Source organism: Furipterus horrens, unplaced genomic scaffold (assembly GCF_987537825.1).
Source record: "Furipterus horrens unplaced genomic scaffold, mFurHor1.1.pri manual_scaffold_9, whole genome shotgun sequence".
Lineage (NCBI taxonomy): Eukaryota > Metazoa > Chordata > Mammalia > Chiroptera > Furipteridae > Furipterus > Furipterus horrens.
The window spans coordinates 45,105,819-45,131,835 of record NW_028327179.1 but is presented as its reverse complement, the minus strand read 5'-3'; the positions used below and the strand labels follow the sequence as shown (position 1 = coordinate 45,131,835).

The window sequence follows — 26,017 nt, the reverse complement described above, 5'->3', positions numbered from 1 at the left end:
TTCTCTTATACCTACTTAAGAAAATTTGAACCTGTCTCAACACTATCACAACAAATGGTCAAGTAGAGAAACAAATTGATTATCAGTGATTATTTGAATTAAGTACTATTTTTCATAAGCACTGCAGCTACCTGTTAAGGGGCATAACAGGTTTTAACAGGAAAAGGATTAAGGGTTTTATTTTCCTCAACTGAGACACAAAATGAGTGAGATTTTTCAAGTTGACTTTAATTTCATCTGGCTCAGGTGTCAGGAATCTATATTTATCTTGTGTTAGGCATGCGTCCTAGGTGCTGAAAGTCTCAGGATGGCAATCACTTTCAGATGTCAGAGCAACCTTAAAGACAGATGAATGCTCAAGACCCCACGCCTCATTTCTGAGTTCTCAGCTGCTGTGCTGTAGAAATCATGTGTTTTCTTTCTGTGTCTTCTCCAAGAGTTTCTTTGAAGCCACTCTAAAATCCTACATCTGGGCAAGCAACATCTTCTAGAAACTGGTGAGCAAGATTAGTTTTGTACAGGGACGTGGCTTTAAATAATTAATGGGCTATCATCTAGTAAATAATTATTATTACTTTTAACTCTTTAAAAAGATAAATATTCTCTGGGGTAGTAATTGTCTTAACAGATTTATAAGCTTTTAACTAATTAGATGTAGAAATAAACATTTAACACAGAAAATTTAATTTCTGCTAGTCTCTAAATTCATTCTATGAAATTTCTATTTGCATATTTTCATGCCTTTTATTTAAAAGTATCAGAAAACTCAAAATTCCAATTATTTCAAAAAGTAAAACAACTGAAAATGTTTATTTCTTCAGGTTCACTAAGTTGGTCTGACATGTACTAATCTAGACTGATTTTATATTTTTAAAAACATTTTTGTTTACCTCCTTATAGGCTTTTAAAAATATTAATCTTTAAAATAATATTCTAAAAATCTGCCCAGTTTTATTTTTCTCTTCCAAATTGGAAAAACACCTTTTCAGGGAGACTAGAAGTTGAATGACCTTTGTTTATAAGACAATGAAAATGTTTTTTTTTAACAGTGTTATCAGGACTAACAAGTGTATTTAAGAAATAATTTGAAAGGTCCAATCCTCTTAACAAATTGACTTCTGGAAGGAATGAAGGAAACAATCTTTTCATACAATAAACTTATTGATCATTAGTGATCTTAGTAGTTGTATTGACTGTGGGCATCAGTTATCTTCTTTCAGGGGCAGGAGATTTTGTTGCATAGCAGAATTTTTGTACATGGTGTGTTTCATAATATGGCTCTAAAAAAGGGGAAAGCACTGAAAAGAATGATAGAGTAGTGACTTATGCAGAAAGCAAACTTAAATATATATATATATTTAAATACAAAAATTAAATGCTGATGTAAAAAAAAAAGCTATTCTCTCTGACTCTTTAGCTATTCTGAAAAGCCTGGAGATGAATTGGATAGGCTTCTTTACCTTTAAAGAGCACTTCTTTTATTCTTTGGAGAATGGTTGCTTGGAGCTGTGTTGAATTCTGGGAAAAGCATTCTGGGCTGATACTTATGCATGTGCTAAGTTTTTGCTCATTCCTGTGAGAAAACTCAGCACTCAGGTTGGTTTTAGATCAGGTGAAGAGAAGAAGGCAATCTATACTCAGGCATACCTGATTAAATAATAAAAGTGGGGAATATATGAGATTTCTCTAATCCTGACAAGGGAAAGGGAGAAATACTTTCAAGTGATGCACAACACAAACAGTAATTATTTGGAATCAGATCCTTCTGTAAAGGACAATGACAGCTTTGCAGTGAACTGTTCTGAATGTTTAAGAATGCAAGCAAACACCTGAGGATAATAAAACAATTTCCACCTGGGGATAAAAAAATAAGCTCCTGAACTCACAGAATTATTTTTAGGAGAAAAAAAGGAAATAAAAAAATTTAAAATGCTAAAAATCAGTGACAAAGACTATATAAGACTACAGAGTGGGCTAAATAGAAGAATATGTTTTTCTTAGAGTGAAGAAATACATAGTAATATATTGCTGTGGGTGTGATTATAGCTCATTTTGCTTTAGGCACAGATTGCTAATTAAGATGATTAATTAAGGAATTTAGTTAATATTCTTAGTATTTATAAACTAAGCTTTATAGTTAAATTCTTTGAAAAAACTTCACAAAATTATGAAATGAAAAAGAAATGCTTTAAAATGAATGAAAAGGGAAATCATTTTTTATTGGTCACTTGCCTATATGTTTTTGATTGCTCTTTTGATAAAAATTTTAAAGCGTGCCACCACTTGACTACAACCAAAAAGAATGATCTCGAATAAGGAGCAGGGAGGTACTAGAAGAGAAGGAGTGACTGTGTTTCCATATCAGGTTACTGGAATCCTGAAAAAGTGCCTTATCCAGAGTGATTCTCTCAACTCACAATGAATTGTTTATCAGGAAAAGGAAATTGTCTAAAACGAGCTTAAGTGCCTAGAGAATATAAAAAGAAATATAGTTTAGTAAATAATTAGTTTTATTGTTTTGTTTGTTGTATGTCAAAATCAAAAATTGGCTAAACCACTGGAAACTTCTTTTCTTTTAAAAGGGGCAATTAGTGTGTCATTGCTGCTATTCAATACAATGAGCTTTCTAGCCATTTCTTCATGGAGAAGGCTAGGGTGAATTCTGCTTTGTGCTTTCTGACAAACTTAGCCTGGTTAGAGAATAAATAACACTTTTAAATAGGTGCGTGGTGGTACAACGTTAAATAGTTTAAGATGTTTTGAAATACATCCAGAGACCTTTGTCACACGAACCCTATCATCTGAAGGAGGAAATGACAGAAAATTGGCAGGCATACTGAGGGGACATAGCAGACAGCTTGGCTACATTCACCAAGGACTCCAGAGTGTGCTCAAATAGAAAAGCATTGTTTGCCCTTCAGTGCTTGTGAAGTTTAAAAGTGGAATAAGGACAGGTTTTTTTATTTTTTAAATATTAGTTTAATCTCTTAATTAATGTTGTTTTTTTCTCAGTCTTCTAAATATAGATCTTACATTTATCTCATTTAAATTTTAGGAAATCAGAAGGGCTATTAACAGTCATGTCATGGCTTTCAAAATTAAGAGTACAGTATAATAGAACTTTAACTGGAGGCTCATTTTATTCTATGCTGGAACTTCATTATTACTCTATTTGAAATGTAACAGATGCCATTATAAGGTGTCATTTTTGGTCTCATTCTAGGAAGTTTTAGAAATAATAAAAGTTAGTCTTTTTTCGGCTGGTGGTCCCATAACCAGAACCCTAAGGATAGTATGTGTTTGCAGAACACATAAATTTTCATTAAGTACACAGGATCTTTTTGACAAACATTCTCATTTAATATTCTAAATATAAATTTTAACTAAACTCTAAAACAGTACACACACCCACAAAAAAAAAAAAAACAGTATTTCTTGATTGAATACATGATGGAGTTACTCTCATTCAGATTCATTTATTCATTGACACATTTGTTTAAAAATATTTATAGCACTTATTATGTGTCAGACACTCTTCTATTATTATAAACAAGATTGTGCTGAACTTTTATAAGAATCCAGGTACTTTTACAGGTTGTTCTTCTAAATTTTGTTTATATAGAATAAAACCTTTTGAAAGTTAAAAATAAAATCTGTTAACTTTGTAAATGATAACAACATAGCATAGGTTGAGTTTTGTGGACACATTCCCCACCACTGCACACAACCTGAACCCTTAATGAACCATCATCAATGTCCTGGAGAAAACAGGCCAAACTAGCTGCTCCCCTTGCCCACTCTTAGCATCTTGTCGTTATGTTTCTATATACACAATTTACTTTTAAAATGCTAAGTAACATTCAGCACATGAGAACTCTTTCAGAATAAAATAACTTAAAGTAGTGTACATTTTGAGTCTTAGGTTTGATAGTTTCCTAAATTAATTTTGTTGAACTGTTTTGTCGGAAATGGGTAACAAACACTAATCTAGTTTTTAGCTTGTTCTCAAAAGTGAAAGATCCCTGGTTTCTATGAGCCCCATACTTTTAAGAGCTGCTTGGTCAAAAGTTACATCTAAGCAGACACGTAGATGGGCAATTCCAATGCAGGAGAACACAAGCTTGATAAGGGCCATATACAGTGATAAGGGCACTGTGCACAGACCTTTGCTATTACTTACAGTTGGCACATCCCACTGAGCTGGTAATTCCAGGAAGGAAGGAATCATTTGCAACTTAGTATCAGCGATGCCTAGTGCCTGTTACATAATAAGCACTCAGTAGATAGTTTTTTTTTCATTTATTTAAAAATATTACATCTAAATCTTTTCTAACCTAAAATGTTTACCTTCCAATAAGGACTATAACTATAAGTTAACATTTTTTTTTTATCATTTTAACAATTTAAAAATCTATTTTTTTAATCTCTTATTCTTAGCATTCTTACTGAAATATCCAAACTGACATATCTCTACTATAAATTAATACAGTTGACCCTTGAATAACATGAAGGTTAGAGGTACCCATCCCCTGTTCATTTGAAAATTTGCATATAATTTTCAACTGCCCCAACACTTAAGTTGTTTCTCTGTATCCAAGGGGGATTGGTTCCAGCACCCCCACAGATACCAAAATCCATGGATTCTCAAGTCTCATATAACATGATGCAGATAAATTCATACAGTTGGCCCTCTGTGAACTCCCAAATAGGTACTGAAAAAAAAAAAAAAAAAGAAAATGACAGTACAGGTATTAATTGAAAAAGATTATGTATCAGTGGACCTGGGCAGTTCACACCTGTGTTGTTCAAGGGTCAGCTGTATGTAGATCCGTGCAGCTTTTCTTGTGAGAATCCCAAGGCTGGCAATTTTATGGAGTGTTACCATCTTTAGCACCATCCCACCCTTCCCAATGCGTTTGAGTTGTTTATTTGTTCTAACATAGAGAAGATCATCTATTAAAAATCAATTATGAAATTTAATAGGGAATACCCTGTAATTCAATTTACCCTAAGTATTTAAATTTATAGACATTGATAATTTCTCAATGAGTCAGCACAAGAAGCTCATTTATTTCAACCGATTCCACTGAACTTTTCATCCTTTTTCCTGAATCTTTGTGCAAAGCTTAAATATGCTTGCTTCTGTGTTCACTCACTTCAATATTTTTATTGAGTGTACCAAGTCTTGGATAAAGCTAGAGAAAAACTCTTAGCTCAGTCAATTCCACTCTGGACTATCTTTGAACTATGCTGACCTTACCTCCAGGTGTGGGTTGTGATTGTTCCACTTCTGATTTTATGGGAAACGATAGCATGTGTAATAGTCATTCTTTGCTAGGATAGTCACACATGCTCCCCAAACCTTCTCTGAGGTTGGAGGTGATGGCTGGCTAACGGTAGAGGTGCAGTTGTCATCCATTTTCTTTCCCAAGCCCTTGGTCAGAATCTCTTCCTGACCTCACTGAGAACCTCCTGAATGTGTCTTCACCTTGAGTCTTCCAGATCTCTGTGCACAGCATCCTCATACTGCAGTTTATTACAATAGTTCACTAAAATTCTATGCTTTACCACATGAAGTCAAGACAAACAAGATTAGGCAAGAAATAAAGTAAACCTTAGTAGATAAGGCAAACTGAAGGAAAGCTCACTATTGTTGTTAGCATTGTCTTCTCTATCCCATTAACATTCCTCTTGAGGGTTCAGGATGTCATTTTGTTTTCTCTCTAAAATCTCCCAGGCAGAACTTCTGTACATAGTAACAGCAAGAGCAGGTCTTAAACTGAAATCCTGTAGGTAAAAAGCAACTGACACCGTCTGAATGGTCTTTTGTGAAAAAAGAAAACTACCTAATAATTTTTTACCATAGCAAAGCAATGGCTATAAAGCTGGGGTTTTTATTGTTGTTTTCTGAGGTTTAAGGCTGGAACTATATTTTCAGCTGTTCTCCCTATGTTAATATATATTCATAGCAAAAGTTGTCATTATTAGAAGTGGAAATAGTTATTAGAATACTCTTAAACCAATATTCATTTATTTTTACAAATGAGTACTATGAGGTGCATAGAATTTAAGTAAACTTTTATACCCTAGGCCAGCCATTAGCTTGTCAGTCCCCAAGTTCCCCTTTCGGAAATTTTTCTATGCTTCCCTCCCCATCAACACCTACTAAGTGATCTTACCTATTTTTATGTCTTCACCTATAGTCTGTATGTTGAACAGATCCAAAGCTACATCTCACAGCCCTAATCTCTTCCCTGCATTTCAGACTCATATATCTGTGTGCCTGTGGCCAAATTCTAGCTGTGGGTGGTTGAAGTGATCTGAACTCTTTCCACGCATAACCTTGTCAATGTGTTCTGATTCACAATGTACCTTTTAGGTACAAAATTGAATTGTAAATATCCCCAAGATAGGTGTGCCTCTTACTATGCTTGAATCTATCCTAGTATTCAGTGCATATACACATGTTCTTTGTAAATACTTTTTAGATCAGTGGATGGATTAAGTAATTATAGTAGCTATTTATCATCAACTGGGTCCTTGCAAGGCACTCTGATAATTATTATACGAAGTGCTTAGTATTTAATAAGAAGCATTGTAAATTATTAGTTGAGGTACATTTTCTTTTTATTTATTTTTCAGATTTTTAAGCCTTAGTGACCTTGGGCAAGTCATTTTATTATTTCTTTTCATTTTATTTTTTCATTGTTTATCTTATTTTATTCATTTTTTAATTAATTTATCATTGACACTATTACAGATGTCCCCATTTTCCCCACCTTTGCCCGCCTCTATCCAGCCCCCATGCCCCCTTCCTTCTGGTCATTCCCATACTTTTGTCTCTGTCTATGAAATATGCATATATCTGTGGCCAGATTGAATATGTTTGAAACTTGGCTCTGTTTACTTCCCAGCTCTGTGCCCTTGGGCAAGTTAGTTAACCTCTCTGTTCCTCTGCTTCCTCACCTGTAAAATAGAGATAATAAAAGTATTTACTTCCTAGACTAACTGTTCAAAATAAGCAAGTCAATATATGTAAAATACATAAGTGCCGTCCATATAATAAGTACTATAAAAGGGTTAACTATTATTATTTAATTATCATAATAAATTTAATGTGAGTAGTGTTATTCTCCTTTTAAGAATGTGTGAACAAACTCAGATTACGAACTGGTTCAGAATGCTGCAGCTCATTAGTGAAAATGCCAGCGGGAACTAACCCACCCTGCCCCCAAATCTAGTCCTACTGTTTACTTCTCCATTCTTTTATCTTGTTACTCCAGTCTGAAAGCGGATGCATTCTTGATTTGTATTTCCCACTGCCTAGCTAATTACTTACCAAGACTTAGCTATTCACACTACTTTCTAAATTATTTCCCCATCAACACTACACATTTCTGAGATCTTTCCCAACTTCTTCTTCCCCAGCCACTGCTTTAATTCAAACCATATATTTTCTTGCCTAGATTATTTCAAAAGATTTCCTCTGGCCTTTTCTCCAATAGATTCTCCCCATTGTGCCAGAGACATCTTCCTAAATCCAAATTTTATAATACACTTTTTTCTTAAAATCCTTGAGTAGCTCTATGTTGCTTTCAAGAAATTCTTGAAAATAATTTCTAGGTACTCAGGCACAAACCTTAGTCTTGTGTATTATACGTTCTATTAGGTCTTCACTAAGTCATTTATGCCCACCTCTCCAGTGCCCTGTCTTGTCTTTCCAAAACTCATACACTATACCAGACCCTTACCAAAATATCGATATTCCCAAGTTGTATGTTTTCTTATGGAAATATTTGGGAGGAGTGCCTTTGTTCCCTTTACCCAGACTTGTATTTTTTTTAACATTTTTAAATTTAAATTTATTGGGATTATATTGGTTAATAATATTATACAGGTTTCAAGTGTATATTTCTATGATACATGTTCTATATCGTAAAAAATTAATATAACTCAGAGAGAGTCCTTTGAAAAGGTTAATAAAATTGACAAGCCCCTGACTAGACTCACTAAGGAAACAAGATAAAATGTTCATATAAACAAATTCAGAAATGAAAGAGAGGAAGTTACAACACATCACAGAAATACAAAGTTTCATGCTAGAATGCTGTGGAAGACTACAGTCCTCCAGGTTTAATGACCTAGAAGAAAAGGATAAGTTCCTAGAAATACATGAATCATGAGGGATTGGAAGATCTAAGCAGGCCCATCAACAGTGAGGAAATTGAAACAACCATCAAAAAACCTCCCCCAAAATAAAAATCCAGGACCAGATGGTTTCACTTGGAATTCTAACAGACATTCAAGGAATCTTTGATACCTATCCTTCCCAAACTCTTCCAAAAAATTAAAGAAGAGGCAATACTTCCTAACACATTTTATGAAGCCAACATAACCCTGATACCAAAACCTGGCAAGGATAACACACACACACACAAAGAAAACTATAGACCAATATCTCTGATAAATATTCATGCAAAAATTCTAAATAAAATACTAGCAAATAAAATAAAAACAATACATTAGAAAAATACATCCCAATCACATGGGATTCATTCCAGGGGCACAAGGACAGTTCAACATATGTAAATAGATCGATGTTATACACCACATTTACAAAACAAAGGATAAAAATCATCAGATCTTATTAATAGATGCAGAAGCATTTAATAAGATATAACATCCATTTATGATGAAAACACTATAGAACAAATATAGAAAAAAGTATCTCAACATAATAAAAACCATTTATGACACTCAGCTAATATCATAGTCAATGGTGAGAACCTGAAAGCTTTTTCTCTAAAACAGGGCTGTATTTATAACTCCCAGGTATGCTATTGCTTCCTCCACCAGCAGCCTTTCCTCTGCCTTCCCTAACCCAATGTTCACTCTCCTCACCTTAGTGGAGGTGTCACAATGTATTATAATTGTCTGTTTATAAATCGATCTTCCTAGCCAAGCTGTGAGATACTTGAGGGAAGGTATTGGGTTCTCACTTTATTGATTCTATCACTTTAACCCAATTAAAATTTCAGACTAAGAATGCTTAAGGAATTTATTTAGTTTTACTCTTGCAAGAGGGGCAAGAGTAAAATGAAACATTTGCCAGTGTTAATGAGAAATAAAAACATAAATAAATAAAAAATGGAGTTAATAATTCAAACTATGAGTATGATTTTTTTTTTTAAGTAGCTTTAAAAGCAGTCTGAAAAATTCAAGAATGAGAAAGAGCTTGATTGGGGAAACGAGCCAGCGTTAGAACCAGTAAAAAGACCGTACCCAGAATTTGCATGTCCTCTGGGTTGTGATCTGGTGGTGCAGGGAGCCAGATGAGAAGCTGAATCAAGTTCCTGGCATGACGGCCCAGCAGGTGCTTGCTATGTAGGCAAAGGGTTGAGGGCAAGATAAGATTAGGGAAGGACATGCACTGTGATAGACAAGCCAAACTCAGAGTCTAGTCTAGTTTTAAATCCTTCTTTCTTTTGGAAAACAAGGGCTGGCATGTGAATGTTGGGAACTGGAGAATGAGAAGTTTTGTAACATGCAGCTCAGTTTTTAACAGCTGTTTAAATTGGAATAGTTTTAGAACAGTAGTTCTTAAAAAATTGGTGTGCATGAGAATAACCAAAAATGTGTGGAATAAAAATTGTTAATAATTTGTGTTCAGACAGAATTACAGAGCATCTTGTTTTTGTCTTGATCCATCAGGATCATGTGGCCTTGTATAGAGCTGATGTTCTATGACATTGTTTACATGAAACAAGAGGAAACCAAGGCCTGACCATGACTGCCTGGCCAGTTTCCGAAAGAGTAAGACTAGCAGATAGCATGAGGCTAAGCCCTGAATGTCAGCAGCTGTCTTCTCTTTCTCATGAAAAAGAAAAAAAAAAATTATTTTTGTAATTAAACATACTTTCATAAACTCTACTTTCCACTACTTCAATGGTAAGATTCTAATAGAATTTATTTGTAATTTTTTTCCCCTAAAACCTATGGTACACTGAACACATTGAGTATTTTAATGCAAAATTTCATTCCTCCTATGCTACCAATTTGATGATCAATAAGAAATACAAGAGGGAATTAATCTGTGTATAATAACTATAAAGTGCACAAACTGTTTAGGGATTTAATTTGCTTTTTTGTTCTTATACCATAAAAACTAATTTATTATATAAATTAAAATATATAGCATTGGTAGATATGAAATATATAGAATATACTACAATTTTACTTAATAAAAGTTACATGTGAATTAAGAGCTCTTTCACTTAATACACAGAGAAAGATCTTGATAATCTCTCATTAATTGGGAATTATTATAAATCAACATATTTCTGGAAATATGCATCTAAGTTGAAGTTATATAAATTAATTTAAAATATATATGCCAAATTTTCTACTTATATATTCTAGATGCCTCATAAATATAGGGGATAAATGGGATAATCTTACCTTTGTTTTCATATAATAGACTACCATTATCATAAGCTTCGCTTAAAGAAAAGAACATAAGTGAGTGATTCAAGTTCACAATTGAATAATATTCAATATTTCATTATTGTATGAATTTAAAATGACTAGAAACATTGACAAATGTTCAATGCTTATAATTTGCTTTACAACTTATTATAAGTCTATAAAAGAAAAATACCATAAATTAAGCTTGATTTGATATATCATACATAGAAAAAAAATCTTTCCATAATATAATATTTAAGACACTTTGAATGTTGTTAAATATACCACTTTCTTTGGTTTATACATAAATGCTTTTTAAACATGAGCTGCATAATCTAAGGTTTCAATTCCATATATAAGATTGAGTTTCTCCATTATTGAGTTTCTTTGATTATTTTAAAATATAATAAAAGCAATATAAAAGAGACAGTGATTTGTTTACCACCTCTGCTTCATCATATTATCTTGCTAATAAAAAGAAGTTAATTTGATCAAATGTTATAGAGTTTGCCCTTTAGTTACTTACTCTTGAAGATATGATCTTTAAAAAGGTCATTTCTTATTTCTTTTTAAGGCTTACCCTTTTGCATGATTGTATTTTATCTTTCCTGTTTTCTAGGAAAATATGTAGTTTTGTTTTATGTGAGTCAAGAACAATAAATTACTGAACAGGAAACTGAAATCAAGAAATTAAATTTCAGTTAAACATTTTGACTTTTAACTGAACAACAGGGCTTAAATCTTTTTACATTATAGATAGGCATCATGGGTCTAGGTGATGTGGTTTTAGTCAAGTCTTTACAATCAATGGCAGCACTTGGATCCTTAAACCTGAATAATTCAAGAGTTAAATTATAGTAGAATCCTGATAACAGACTTAATTCCTTGCTAAAAATAATAAAAGGAGAATAATGCCAATAATATTAAAATAACTATTAGTTACTTGGGAAATTAGCATTCTTAGAGTTTATTTTTCATTTTATTCATGGTCAAATTTGCATAATGTACTTTTGGTTATGATACGTATATTCTTTAATATTACTGTGTGAAAGTTTGCTACAGATGAGCATTCATTACTGCTTTTTGTGAGGTAAAAAGGAGTATTTTGTGTGCCCAGTTTAGCATCAGGCACCTATGTGTAATAGAAATAAAAGAGGATTAGGGTCAATCAGTTTTCTTAACTGATATATTTCTGGTACTTGGTGTGTTTCTGAGAAGTCTTTACACATCACATATATATTTTAAAACACTTGTATGACTTATGCCAGAATAAAATAGCAGCTTTTCCTTTTTTTGCTTACATTTATTCCATGTTTCTCCAGAGCATATAAACTGTAAAGGCGAACAGTGGCCACTTCTCAGTGGTGAGTGTTTTTAATTATAAAGACTACCCAGATTATTTCTCAGAGTGTCTCCTTATTTTCTGCTGGCCTTAGGCTTAGATTCTCTTTCTCTCTTTGTTCTATATCTCTTTAAACTGTCAATACATTTATGTTTTATACACTCGCTGGCCTAACAAGATAAATTATAAATATGTTCACCAACAAGCATGTTCATATAATCATTTTATTCATTGCTTCTTCCTAACAAGGTCCTTCTTTCACTGAATCCAGTTACTGACTTTAAGTATTGGGTTGGCCAAGAAGCCTGTTTAGTTTTTACCATAAGATAAAAGACACATTTTTCATTTTCACCAATAAGTTTATTGATTTGGATATTTTTAATATGTCGGCTACTCCCTCATGGTATAATGTTGATTATTCTCAATTAATGTCTTGATTTGATTGCTATCAACTTCAACTGGTCCACCTGACCATAGAGCATCATCATCCAGCGAGAAATCTCCAGCACAAAATTTCCCAACCCACTTTTGACGCGTTCAATCAAGATTTTTGCTATAAACTGCACAAATCTTTCTTTGTGTTTCAGTTGCATTTTTAACGTTCTTGGAATAATAAAGCACCCTGGCTGGTATGGCTCAGTGGATCGAGTGCCAGCCTATGAACCAAAGGGTCACTGGTTCAATTCCCAGTCAGGGCACAAGCCTTGGTTGTGAGCCAGGTCCCCAGTTGGGGGCACGTGATTGATGTTTCTCTCCCTGTCTTTCTCCTTCCCTACCCTTCTCTCTAAAAATAAAAAATTAAAATCTCTAAAAATAGAAATACTAAAGCATAATATGCCAAAAATGTGTATTTTCTTTCATCTCAATATTAGAATGGCTACACAAAAATTCACCAAGTTTGATAAGTTTTTTTTTTAAATACATGCTGATATGACAGCTGTCACATACAATCTAACACCATTGTTTCAAATGAAGTTAAAAACAACTAAGCACTACTAGAGCCACCATATGGAAAAAAACAAATGATCTTTTGGGCCATATCAATGAATCTAATGATCAGTTTTCACTTAAGGGGCCATTGCAGTGGAACCTGTCTTTGTTCCCTGTCCTTACCCCCTTCATCTTGGCTCCAACCCTGTGACATGGCAGTGCTGCTCTGAATGTGCACTACCTGGGGAGCTAAACTCCAGCCTGGAATGAGAAATGGGGAAAATGAGAAATTAGGAGATTATATACTTCCTGATACCAACTGAAGTCTGGGAGTGCCCTTGCTGTCGGCTTTGCTATTTGTTAGCTTCATACTATAGTTGTCGCTTCAACCACCGCCAGTATAAAAGTGCTAAGCTACTCCAACCTTCTCCTTTGGTCTTTAATGTTTTATCTCTTCTTTCACTGGGACTGTCACTTCAGTTCTTATTCAGTTTTCACTGCTTTCCCTTTTTCGACCCCTGCTATTATGGTCCAGAGTGCCATCAAAAAAGTTTAGCAACAGTATTTCTCCCAGTCATGAGAATGACTCTAGGGCTCGCTCCTCAGTTTCATAGCCTCTCAGGCATGACTGCCACCATAAGCTGCAAGGACTTTCCCACTGATCAAAACTGTCCAGAATGAGCCCACCTTTTCTTCATTAGACAAAATGCAAATTTTGAGTCAAAACCTTACGTCTTTCCAGTATGATTTTGTTAGTCTTCTATGTAGACTCTCATCCCAATTTACTGCTTTTAAAATGACCCCTTTGAAAGTGAAAACTCTATTCCAACACTTTCCCTACTTAAATTACTTAATGATTCTATTGTGTTTACAGAATAAATTTAAGCTCCTTAGAAAATCATGCAACAGGCTTCAAAATCTCGTCTTCAACCATTTTCCTCACACTTTGCTGCTTCCCTAAAAATATATATTTTTACTATTTACCAAATATATTACTTTCCCCTACCTCTGCATTTATGCTTGCTATTTTTTTCTGGCTGTACAAATTTTCTCTTTCCTGAATGATTAGAAAGTGTCCATTGAAGCACTTTCATTATTTCACAGTCCATCTTCTCTCAGTAAAACCACAACCTGTTAAAGACTATATTTCATTCATCTTTTTACTTTAGCGCCAAACTTAAAGTTGGGATATAGTCAATGGTTAGTAAGTGTTTAAGTGAATAAATGAGTTTCTGAACATCTTTTCTCCCTTTTAGGAAGGAAGCTTCATGACTATTCTTGGAGTTTTCCCTGATAAAAGTTCCCAAATGTAAAAATTATGGGGTATATAGCATTGGATAGATTTGAATTCAAGTGCTACATATTAGTTATATGACCTCGAATAAATTGTTGACTTCTCTATGTCTGTTTCCCCATCTATAAAATGGGTGCAAAATAGCTTATGGTTAAGATTTTAAAAACTGTTGACAAAAGAATGACCAGTCAAAGAAAAAGTCTTACAAGAGTTTATTTGAGTTAAATTGATGATAAAAGCTAGGAAGCAAAATCTCAACAGAATGTTCAAAAGAATGGCAGTTTGGTGAGCACGCCTCCACCTTTTCCCTCACCCCCTCCTTTCTCTGGCATGTTGCCTTTACCTTTCTCTTTCCTAAGCTCCAGGGACCTTTTTTCCCCCCATGTAACATGTTTCCTGAGTCCACGGCTAGCTGGTCCACTCACCTTACCTCTGTGACTTTCTAAATAAATTTTATCTTATAAAAAATGTTAAAAGAATGGCAGTTTTGCAGCCTATTTTATACATTAGAATCTAAGGAGGAGCCATAAGGTGAGTTATTGGTGGTATTTTATAGCGACGGAAGAAAGCAAAGTGAGGAAATCTCTGAGACTGGATAAAAAACAAAATTGAGGGACACACATTTCTTTTACATTGGTGGGTACTGAGCAGCTACTAGTGACTATTTATAGCACATAGAGATGGTATGTAGGCAAGAAGATAACTGCAGTCTTGTGGTCTGGAAAAGATTACTCTGACATTTCAAAGGAATGTTATCTTAGATGCACAAAGGTAATATATAATTTCAAAGTGAAAGATTGACCTTTGTTAAGAAGGGGCAGGCCTAATACTTGACCACCCACCATGTCCTTCTTTTAGTTGGGAATTTTATATTCAGCCCTCCCTGTGTGGTGACTGGTCACTGCAACTTCTAAAGACAGGCAGGTAGGCCATGGCCTGTGGCCCTTTTAATCCATTGTACTGTAGCTGCATGGCATCTTGAACTCTGATGACTTACATCCTTCATTTCTAGAAAATATTCATGCCCTCAATTCTTAGTTCCTCATTTCATTCTGTTTTTTACTGTGTATTCTATGGAAATCCCATCATACAGATGTTGGATCTATTCTACAAGCTCTTTGGTATTCTTACAGCTCTCCAGCATTGTGATGCTACTGCTCAGACATCCCAACTGTTCTGCTAACTGTGGTATTTCTACAGTCATTGTTTTAACATTATAAATATTTCATGATTTTCTGTTTCCTTAGTTTCATGAATACAGTATCTTCTCTTAGTTGTCAGAAAACATGAATCACAGAAATATTTGGTGTTTTTTATTCTTTTCTTATATTCATTTTTATTGTTTGCTTATTTGTTTTTAAATTTTGTCTTGCATGTCAGATGTGTTCCTGAAATGTCTGGTGATTATCTATTTATTTAAAACTGTGGCAATAAACAAAATTTCATTCTAGAGCTACACTGTCCAATATGGTAGCCACTGGCCACAGATCACTATTGAGAACTTGAAATAAATCCAAATTAAGATGAGCTTTAAGAGTGAAATAAAAATGAAACTTCTAAGACTTTGTCCAAAAAAGTAAAATATCTTACTAATAGTTTTATATCAATTGGAATGATAGTAGTTATAATATTGAGCTAAAGAATATGTAATACTTTTAATGTGGCTACTGTATATTTCAAAAATATATGTAACATGAGGCTGATGTTGTACTGTTATTGGACATTACTGCTCTAGAATGATCAGATAAGGTCCTGACCTTATCTTTATCATCCTCCTTCATTACTCCACCTCCACGAAAAAGTAGTATGAACAAGTCTTTTCTCTTGCTCCAGTTACTTCACTAAGAAAGAAATCCTGTAATTTCTTGCTTGCTAGATTTCTGAAAGTAGCAGTGGAAGAGATATATATATGTACATTTTTAGGTAAACTTACTTCTGCTTAGATCTACCTCATTCACCCAGCTGTACTTCTAACAGCCCACCTTTTAATAGGTGAAGAAGTAATGGGCAGGCTGTGCAGATTATAGAGGGAGAATATCTAAGGTTTGAGTCTTCTAAAGGTATTCAGCCAAGTAAAACCCTTCTTTCCTCATCTAGTCATGGGTCCCTCATGTTGCTAGTTCATAGCCCTATCTGGGACTATATGCAAGATTGTTTTTGCTTCTCATTGTCTTTCTGCCCTAGGCTTATATGTTTAGAATATGACACTTTATGTACTGCTGAGCAATTATCATAAGTCCATTTGCTTTCTAAATATTGACTTGTTTTCTGTTCTCACTCATTTAAATCTCTGGCCTGAATATGTGTGTTCCAAATTTTTAGAAATTCTATTACTTTAATTTCAATGAGATCTCAGATACAAAAAAAAATCTATTCAATATGCCATGTTTAACCAGAGGTCGTTGTCATGATTTTAAACCTTTAAATTATCTTGCCATTCCCTTCTTCAGTGTCCTTGGCCAGATTGTGCTCAGTCAGTGAAGTCTCCTATAACTGGGTTTAGAGATAACTTCCTGTACCTGTAGATATGAATCTTCATATCAGACCCGGCTTAGGTTGTTCACATGCCTTTTTTTCAACCATACCAGTTACACTGAGAAATGCTTTATGTAAATACCCAATTTTATTTGCTGAGAATTCTGTTTTCTCCTACTTATTTATATTCCACTAATCTAGGAAAGATTAAGTATCTAAGAGTTCTGTAAACATATTCTTAGGATTTCAGTCCCCGTTAATCTGTCAGCTAAACTTCTGTCATGTGTTTGCTTCACACAATTTATAGTTTTCTAATATGATAAAAGGAGAGTGTGGGGTATTAATCCATGCGGTTTTGTCCCTCCTACCCTTTTTCATTCTGTTTTTGAACTGCAAGATCAAGCTGCAAATTGAGGGAGGACTTCATTGGAGAAAAGAAACTGACATTATGTTACTAAAATTTTGGAAAGCATTTATGATCAACCTGAAACAATTGTCCTCAACATAATCCCAAAATAGATTAAAAGGCCATAGGCTTGGATAGAAGTAGGAACATAGGAGCTTAGATGCAAATGAATCCCAGAGAGTTACATGATCTGGCCTGTAGCAGACTCATTCCTGAAGGCAAGCTTTCTGTACTTCATCCCAGAGGAAAGTATGAGGATCTCAGGGCAGAGGTATTGCTCAGAGAGAATAAGCCTCAGGAAAAATTGCATTAATCATGGCATCAGAGCAGTAGAGTATTATGGGTTGGGGGTGGTGTTACAGGCAGCTATGTTTAGAAGCAGAATCCTAGAGCCCCTTGAACCCTAAAACTATGCTCAAGGCCTAAAAGGTTGTGAAAGTAAGCTAAGAAAAAGAGAACCATCATCTGCCAGGACAAGGGAAAGCTGTAGTCTGAGTCTTGAGAGGGTTTTCTCTGTGTTCAAATCTTTTTGAATGTAACACCTGTTCAGAAAAAATATAATTGAGTTTTAATTTGAAATGATTGAGAAATATTAAAAAAATAGATATTTTATTAAAATGAATATATGAAATATGCTGAATCAGACAGAATGGAGTCTTGGGGAAAAAGTGAAATTTAGTAAAATAGAAGTTCATTTCTTCATTCCTGAGTTTGAGACTATGAAACTCATTTCCATTTCAGTAATGTTCAGCCATTCCCAAAGTTTCTAATGGTGATCTTTCTTTCCAGGTTGTTCTAGATTAGTTAATTTTATATTTCACAATCCTTTTGTCAGGATGGACAATTATGTTTCCTGGAATGATGGAAACTTGCACTTGATTTTTATTTTGAACGCTTATTTGATTTTGCAGCCTTAACATATAACATTTTCTCCTGTTAAAGAAATATACCCTTCTAGGTGATAGGAGATCTTGTGGCCCTTCTAAGGTCTTTATTTAGAGTTTATTACATATACATACACACACATATGCAATTTTGAGCAAATAGTTATGTTGTCAAGACAGCCCAAAATTTTAAAATGACTACTTTGGAGAAAAGCTAGCATTTTAGAAGCTGCTAATTATTTCTTAATATTTATTGTTTGGTAAGTAGACACATGTTACCCAATATATTAAGCTAATTTTATTGGAGTGTTCTGTTACTTGCAGAAAAAAACATCACAATTGATTCAACCATAGCTCAGTACTCTGGCTTTGAATAATTTATTTAATCTCTCAGTCTTTTTGCCTCTCAGTGCTTTGCTACTCTTGCCATTTGTAATGTTAGCAAAACAATAATACTTACCTCAAATGGTAATTATGAAGATTAATTTAAATAATCCACATAAAGTTCTTAGAATAACATCTGAACTGTAGTAAATACCCTCAGTGTTAGCCATTAGTATAGCATGACACAATTTGGGTTTTTCAAAAAATTCACTTTTGATAAGATTATCATTTCATAAATTAAATACATAGTGATATTACAAGGAATAAAAATGGTGACGTGACAATTTTCAAAGTCAGTCAACACACAACAAGACTATGGCCCCTGCCCCTCAATCAGGTTCTGGAAATTAACACAGTGAATTTTAAACATATGCACCAGAAATAACTTTGGTTGTACTTAGCCTAAAGGAGGAAGCATTACAAAATAACCATTTAGATAGTATTTACAATTATATTAAAAATAATTATTTTTCCAGTTGTCTCATTCTGCGAAGTTGTCTATATATCAGAACATTTATTTGTGGGTTTCAGTGTTGAAGCTCAGTGAAGTTCAGAGGAAGAGGAGTCTAGTTCCTGCCCCCAGGGACTTTGAAAATTACGCATTTGACAGAGGAGAGCAGGACTCTGGTTCTTATTACCTAATCCAGTTGAGCAATAGAGAAGAGGGAGAAATACTCCTGGACAAACTTTCTGACAGAAGCCAGAGCGAGGGTTAGGCACAGAGTCGGCTGTCCTCAAGTTGTGTCTGCATCGGCTAAGGTTAGTAGAGCTTGGGAATGAATATGACTAGAAATCATTATGCTTACTTAGGTGGTACCTGTAGGACTGATTTATAAATGAGTGATCTGGGATTGTCAAAAGAATTTTAAAGTGAGGGGAATAAAGGAGAGTAAACGAAAATCAGTACTTCTTAAAAGCCGACTTCCATGACAATGCCACGATACAGACTATCCATATTTTAATAATGTTTTATGGTGAGAAACAGGAGAACAAAGAAATTTTATTTAAAAATAGTTTTCCTCTGGGCTTCTAAATGGAAATAAATTTCCCCTGCATTTAATTTCTTTAAATATAGAATCCATTACTTAGGTTTTCATGTTATTGTACATTAGTATTTATACAATCTCTGATTTTTGTTTCCTTAGGACTGAATGTAAATGTTTGCTTTTTCTAAACCCTAACATTTACCATAGGATGATATGATTATTCATAATAAGAGACATAAAAATATGCTAAGATTGTTTTAAAATTTTTATTAGCTAATGCAGAAAAGAAATCTGTAACTGTCATAAACATTTACTTTTTGATATATTTAGTCTAAATAGTTTTAGATTTAAAAGTTATTAAAGTACTTCTATATATATATATATATATATATATATACCCTTTTTCTTCATTATTTTCAAATAAATTGGTATGGTTTTATAATAATCAATATATTTTCCCTCATTTTATAAATGTCAATGAACCTTTCTTTATCTATAAATTACCAAATAGCAAAACAAAGATACTTATAAAATTCATTCAGCATGTTTTTTTTTCAGCTTTAAGTAAAACTTTTGTGCCTTAAAATAGAAGTTTGAGTTCTCACTTCCTTTTCTTTATGCAAAGTTATAACTTTTGGCAGTGTCATATGAGCTCCTATTAAATTCTAATGTACAACTATATATACTTTTCCCTAATAGTTCCTGAACATAGCAAGCGCTCAACTAATTTGTAATGAACTTTTTCTCATCTTATTTATTTTGACATTGCTATAGCAACTCCTATGCTTTCTTCATTGAAATCACTGGCATCTGGTAGAAATTGCTATCTTTCTAAAGGCAGAGAAATATCCTCTATTGTTACTCCTTCTCTGTGTTTAGCAACACATGGAAATTGATCTCGAACTTATTCTTGATGGAGAAGCTGGAATACCAGTTCATTTTTCTGCAAAGCTAATCTCTCTTCTAAAATCTCTCTGCTCTGTAGGTCTTCTATTACACCATAGACTTTCCATTATACCACCTATTGTACTATTTTATAATATTTTTTCTATTTGGCTATTTATCACTCCATAAAGTTTGGGTTTTACTTAATTTATTTTTATAATCTCTGGACCTAGAAATATTTGATACCCAAGAGGAATAGTATATCATTGAATGTGTTTTTAAATGTGTTGTTTTAACTACAATCTGTATATAAAAGTAATGAAAATAATTCTAAAACATCAATGTAACATAGCAAAATGCATCTGCTGGGAGATTTATATTGACAAAAGGTAAGGACTTGATATGGGCAAGAAAATGCTTATACTTAACCATGTGTCCTTATGTTGTCCAACTAATCTTTGATATTGCTTGTCACATGGATACATAAATTTAAGATCACCTACTTCACACTAACTCTGGCAATCGTCATTTACTTAATTTTCCCTGTTCTATTTATATTCTCTATAAAAATCTGACTTACAATACCTAATTATAGAATTTTTATATACTTTAATAATGACACAGGGAAGAATTTTAGCATGGAACCTGACCAATGGTATTATGTTAAGAAATATTTGTCCTCTCCCTTATCCTTTCCTAGAACTTCTCAAGTGGTCCCACATGAATGGAAAGAAACAGAATATATTAATCAAATATAAATTTTTTTATTTTTACATGTAATAATTTAATTTAAATTATGTAAACATTTAAATATTTAAAATAAAACAAAATTTGAAAAGTCAAAAGAGCATTATAACCAGAATAGGTTTTAAAAATTAACTTTAGTAACAGGGTGTAGTAAATGGGAATCAAAAACAAGTGTAAATTATTCCAATTATCCAGGAACTTAATATTAAACTGACTAGTATTACTGAAGGAGAAAAAAGAAGAAAAAGGACATACACAAAAATTTGAAGCAATATTTAACAAATATCAGCCCCCAACCTGAAAAAGGTCTTCAAAAAGGGGTGTAATTGGAAAAAAATTGAAACATGAGGAGAAAAGAAAGTAACATTCTAGAAAAGGTACTTGTTTTTGCTTCTCAATAACAAGCAAAACAATGTAGAACAAGAATTTCCAGCTCTCTAGATCTTTGAAACTTCATTGGTTAAATTATCAGAACTTGCTAATTCCTAAGATTCCTTCAATTTCTGCAATATAAAGGTCATGAACAAGAGAGAAAAAAATGTGTCGTACATAAAAATGGGTGAAAGGTATTTGAACTAAGAGTCATAGCTATTTATTTATGAATAAATGTGGATGTCCTATGAACCCAAGAGACTTTGTGATTTTCTATCTAGAATCTACACGTGGAATTGTCTCTGTGTGTGAGCTGCATCTCTAGTATGTGAGCTTCTGAAAAATGTGTTGCTAAATTATGCAAGCCAATTTGACCACATACTGTTATTGGGTTCTCTTAGTAAGTATTGGTAGCCTTCAATAAATAACAGTAAGAGTGTTATAGATCTTCTCTCCAAAACACATACAACAAAAACCCTCTTTGATTGACTTCTGACTAAAGCAGTTGAGTGGCAACTATTCCATATGCTCCTTGAAATCCCCATTCCCTGTCCTTTTAGGTGTCCTAATAGTTCTGACATTCTAACTGTGGAATGCAGCTAACCATCCAGTCATAGTTAGGCAACCAGTAATGCCCTGAAATCAAGAGCTAGACAGTAGGCCATGTATGAACTGAGCTTAGGCAACTGGGCTAGGTAGATTGTTACAGCCTGTGACATAAGGGAAAGAAGTTAGCCAGTAGTATTTATAGCCAACACATAAGTATTTGAAACCATTAATTTCACCGGTGAAGCTACCATAGTTACATTTATTATGTGATTTTCTAGATTTTGGGAGCTAAAGATAACTAAACCATAGATTTCAATTACATTCTAAGTAGATAGGTCTTGAATGAATACTCACAGCTAGGTAGCAGCCCACTTTGAGAAGGTAGATTAAAAGTACTCAATCATCACACATTGTATTTTATGTAGAAGCAATTGAAGTAAATTACAGAAAACCTCTCAGTAGCAATATTGCTTTCTTCCTCTTTATGGCAGAATTCTGGGCACATAGAGGCCACATGATAAATTTTCACTGAGTGTGTGTGTGTGTTTGAAGATAAATGTCATTAACATGAATCCCCCCAAAAATATCATCTTAAATGATATGAGAAAAATTATTTTTGTCTAATATAGCACATACTATAATGGTTTGACTTGTTTTTAGAGTGTCCTTATTTTTGTTTTGATGGTTTTTATTCTTATGAGTTGCATAATAGTATACCCACCAAATATTACTATTTTTAGTTCTCTTATATGGCAAAAGAATGTCAAAACTATTGTAAATCTGAACTTGTCCACTTTGCAAAGCCCCACCTAATGTTGCTCTGATTTCCAGCTTTCCATGACCAGAATATTCATTGATGCTTTGTTCCTTCTCTTAAAGACCCATGTGCATGTTGCTATGTGTTTCCTCCTAGGACTGTCAAGTCCTATAACTAAGACGCAGGAGAAAAAAGTCAGGGGAATTGCTATGAGAAAATAAGTAAAGATATCCCTAGAGAGGGAGCTGCTTCTGTGTTCTTTTAGACGTCACAGAGTAATTGTTTCTTTTACTTTTTTTTTTTTTTTTAGTAAAGAATGAACCAGGGTGAAGAGCAGCTCATTTTCAAGCTGGAAAGCTTGGCAAACACAGGGTTTACCTTGTTTAGGACTCCCACTGCCTCAGTGGACTGCCAATCAAAATTCCATAGCCATTCTTGGCTACTTGGAGGTGGGGCTGACTGATGTACAGCAGTGATTTGACCCAGCACTTGGGGCAAACACAACCGGTCATCAGTGTTTATCCTGTTGTCTTCCAAGCAGCCTTGGAAAGTGCGTTAACATTGGTGGCCTTGCACTTTTGCATCGGACTTCTAACTGGTAATTACAGCTATGTAATCATTGTGAACTTATCTTACCTAACACTGCAGGACTCCAGACTGGTGCCTGCAATACTAAAATCTCTTACTTTGATCTTATTTTTCTTCGTTCTTTCCATTTAACTTTATACTTATATTTTTTCCTTCTCTCAGGAAATAGAGTATGTGAGATATTATAGACATTCAGGCACTCTGTCCCAAGCTTTGAGATGAGAAGTTGTATCTAAAAGAAAATGGAAGGAATTGGTCAGGTCTAGTAACTTTTCTATGATCTTGTCAGTAATAACTATAATAGTAAGTAGTAAGAAGGTATTCAAAATTATTTGAAATTATTCACAACCTCCAATATACATGCACTTACATACATGCAACACTATGGGTGTATCTTAATAGAAAACCATTCTAAAAGGGCAAATTCATGTGCAGCTATTTTTTATTCTTAAGAACATAGTTGGGAAGACTTAACTTGTAGATGGTTGCTTTTTACCTGAAGATGTGATTATAATAAATATCATTATGTAACTTTTGGACTCTATTATATTAAGATTATAAGGCAGAGATTTTTCTTAGAGAAGGAAGAATCTGTGCCCTCCAACACAGACTTCTTATAGTCAACAGTAACCAGTGGAGGACACAGGCAGCTTCTACTGCTGGAATTCCTGACATGGCTCTAGTGAACAGGTGACTATTGAGACCTGCTTGGGACGTGACTTTGCAACTTTATGTTACTTCCAGGTTAGAAAACTCTATTATCATATTGTAAACTTGACTTGGGTTCCTGCATTTTTGATGCAATAGCTAACAGGATATAGGAAGTAACATTAAAAAATTAACCATTAAGTGAAGCCAGCTGTCAATTTGCATATCATTCCTATGATGTTTTTTCTTCATAATAACTAGCTACATAGAATGATAATGGGAGGCATAGAAAATCAGGTACTGGAATTAAGTAAAATTTTATAGGTTCCAGACATAATTATTTTACTGGTCACATATGACCATTTCTAGTAATGATATTTTATTTTGACCTGAATTGTGATATAATGTTTGACAGAGACAAGCAATGTCATATGCCTCAACTTTATTTCATTGTGATTATCTTAAATAGTTGAAAACTGAGCCTTGTGACTTAAGAGAGAGTTTTGGAGGCAGTGGTTTGCCCCACTGGATATTCTGTGATGATAGAGGACTGAAGAAAATGCTTAACATAGACAAGGACCAGAGATGTTAATACAACCTCATTCAAGGAGTAATTTATTACCTTGCTTACACCTCAGACCTATATAATTCTGTTTGACATTTGGGTGGTAACATAGTTATTTAAGCCTTCTAGACAAACTATAGTTAAATATTTTAATTCAAGATCACAAGCAATTAGTAATTTAAAATTGTTAGCTAAATGTAAATAATTATTAGAAAAAAATGAAATTACATGCTCTATAGTAATGCTACTAAACAGATATATTTTTATATTAAAAGGCAAGGACTTTATGAAACTGGCATTATGTAAATGACTATTTTCAGAGAATTGGATTATGTGTTGGATCTTATTTATTCATGTAGCAAATATTTACCTGAACAACACATAGTAGGTATTGACCATTTTCTGTACTTAATTTCATCCATTTCACACTTTAAGTAATCAATAATTCCTCAGTGTGAATATTATCATTTATTTAATTAAATAGCTATCAATATAGGGGAGACTTTATAGTAATCAGGAAATTCTCCTTTGAGTTTGGTACTACCAGTTTTCATATTTCTCCCTTAAGGATGATGAAATATCAGTGGACTTCTTAGTATCTGAAGTCTGTGGAGTCTTAGGTTGCTTAGAAACTCAGTGGCAATGGGCTTGCTATGGCAACCCAATTTATCAGTGAATGGAAAACTTCCTTAGCTGGCATTGTGCCAAATCTGCATATTCTGCTGGTAAAAATATTTAGATCAACTTTTCTATAATATCAGTATTTCTATTATTCACACAAACTAAGTAATATTACAATTTGCTACATTTTAAAAATAGTAACTTATAGTTTGTAGTAGATAAATTAAGCTTAAATTTACAATATAATTTTAGTTATTTTAAATTTACTGTCTCCTGGCTATGATCCCATTGTCTAAGCATGCATATATATAAATTTGCACTAAATTGAAAGAATGAGAAAGCAATACTGGTATATTAGCTATATAGTAATAAAAAAAGTTCTGTACACTTGACTTCTATTAATAGTTCTAAACAAAAAATCTATAAATTTATCCATATTTATGTAGCACATTTTAATGATATTTCCATTTTACATTATTGACTCCTTATTCATATACAAATAAAATAAATGTGTTACCATATTATTTCTCTTTAAAATATTATGCCTTAAATAATATGCAATGTAATCCAACACATAAATGTATTAGAAAATTAATTTATTCAAAAAGCTCATTCCTGCAATAATGAAAAGACATCAGGGGACATACACCTATCCTCAGTTTGAGTATTTGCTTCCTGCAGCACATTTTCTACTAGTTTGCCCTTTCTGATTTTAGGCGTGCTTTCGGATTTTAATGACACATTTTATTTTTTTACATATTCTTGCTCTATATAAACTGTAACTCTTAATATGTTGGCACTGTATTTCTCTTATCTCCCTATTGTTTCCAACTCTTATGTTTTTCACAGTCAATAGCAGTGGTGGAGCCAGTGGCCTCTCCTGAGACAAGACTACTACAAGGTTCTAGTTGCTGTTCTTTTCTCCTTGTTTTTGGCATTTATGCATTTTATTTTGATACTTAGGAGTTCATTATATTAAAGTTCATCCTGGGAGTAAAAGAATCAGCCTGACTCAAGTTTTTATGGCACAAGGATACATTTGGTGATTTTTTTCCATTTTTCTCTATACCTCACTCATTTCTACAGACTTCTGCAACTAATCAATTTTTTAAATCCTCTA

The 26,017-nt window shown here is 33.5% G+C and overlaps 1 protein-coding gene across 8 annotated transcripts in view; it reads left to right on the top strand.

Annotated features, from left to right (window-relative positions):
* The first annotated feature begins 315 nt into the window (after positions 1-315).
* Positions 316-26,017, top strand: part of CD36 (CD36 molecule (CD36 blood group)) — a 78,908-nt gene continuing 53,206 nt past the window's right edge. For 4 of the 8 annotated variants that reach the window (XM_090287293.1, XM_090287297.1, XM_090287296.1 and 1 more), the window contains exon 1: positions 18,849-18,938. The gene's annotated coding sequence lies outside the window, so the exon portion shown is untranslated. Of the gene's footprint in view, positions 498-18,848; positions 18,939-22,979; positions 23,074-26,017 lie in introns of those variants that run through there. The other 4 variants (XM_090287294.1, XM_090287289.1, XM_090287295.1 and 1 more) reach the window with 2 other exon arrangements.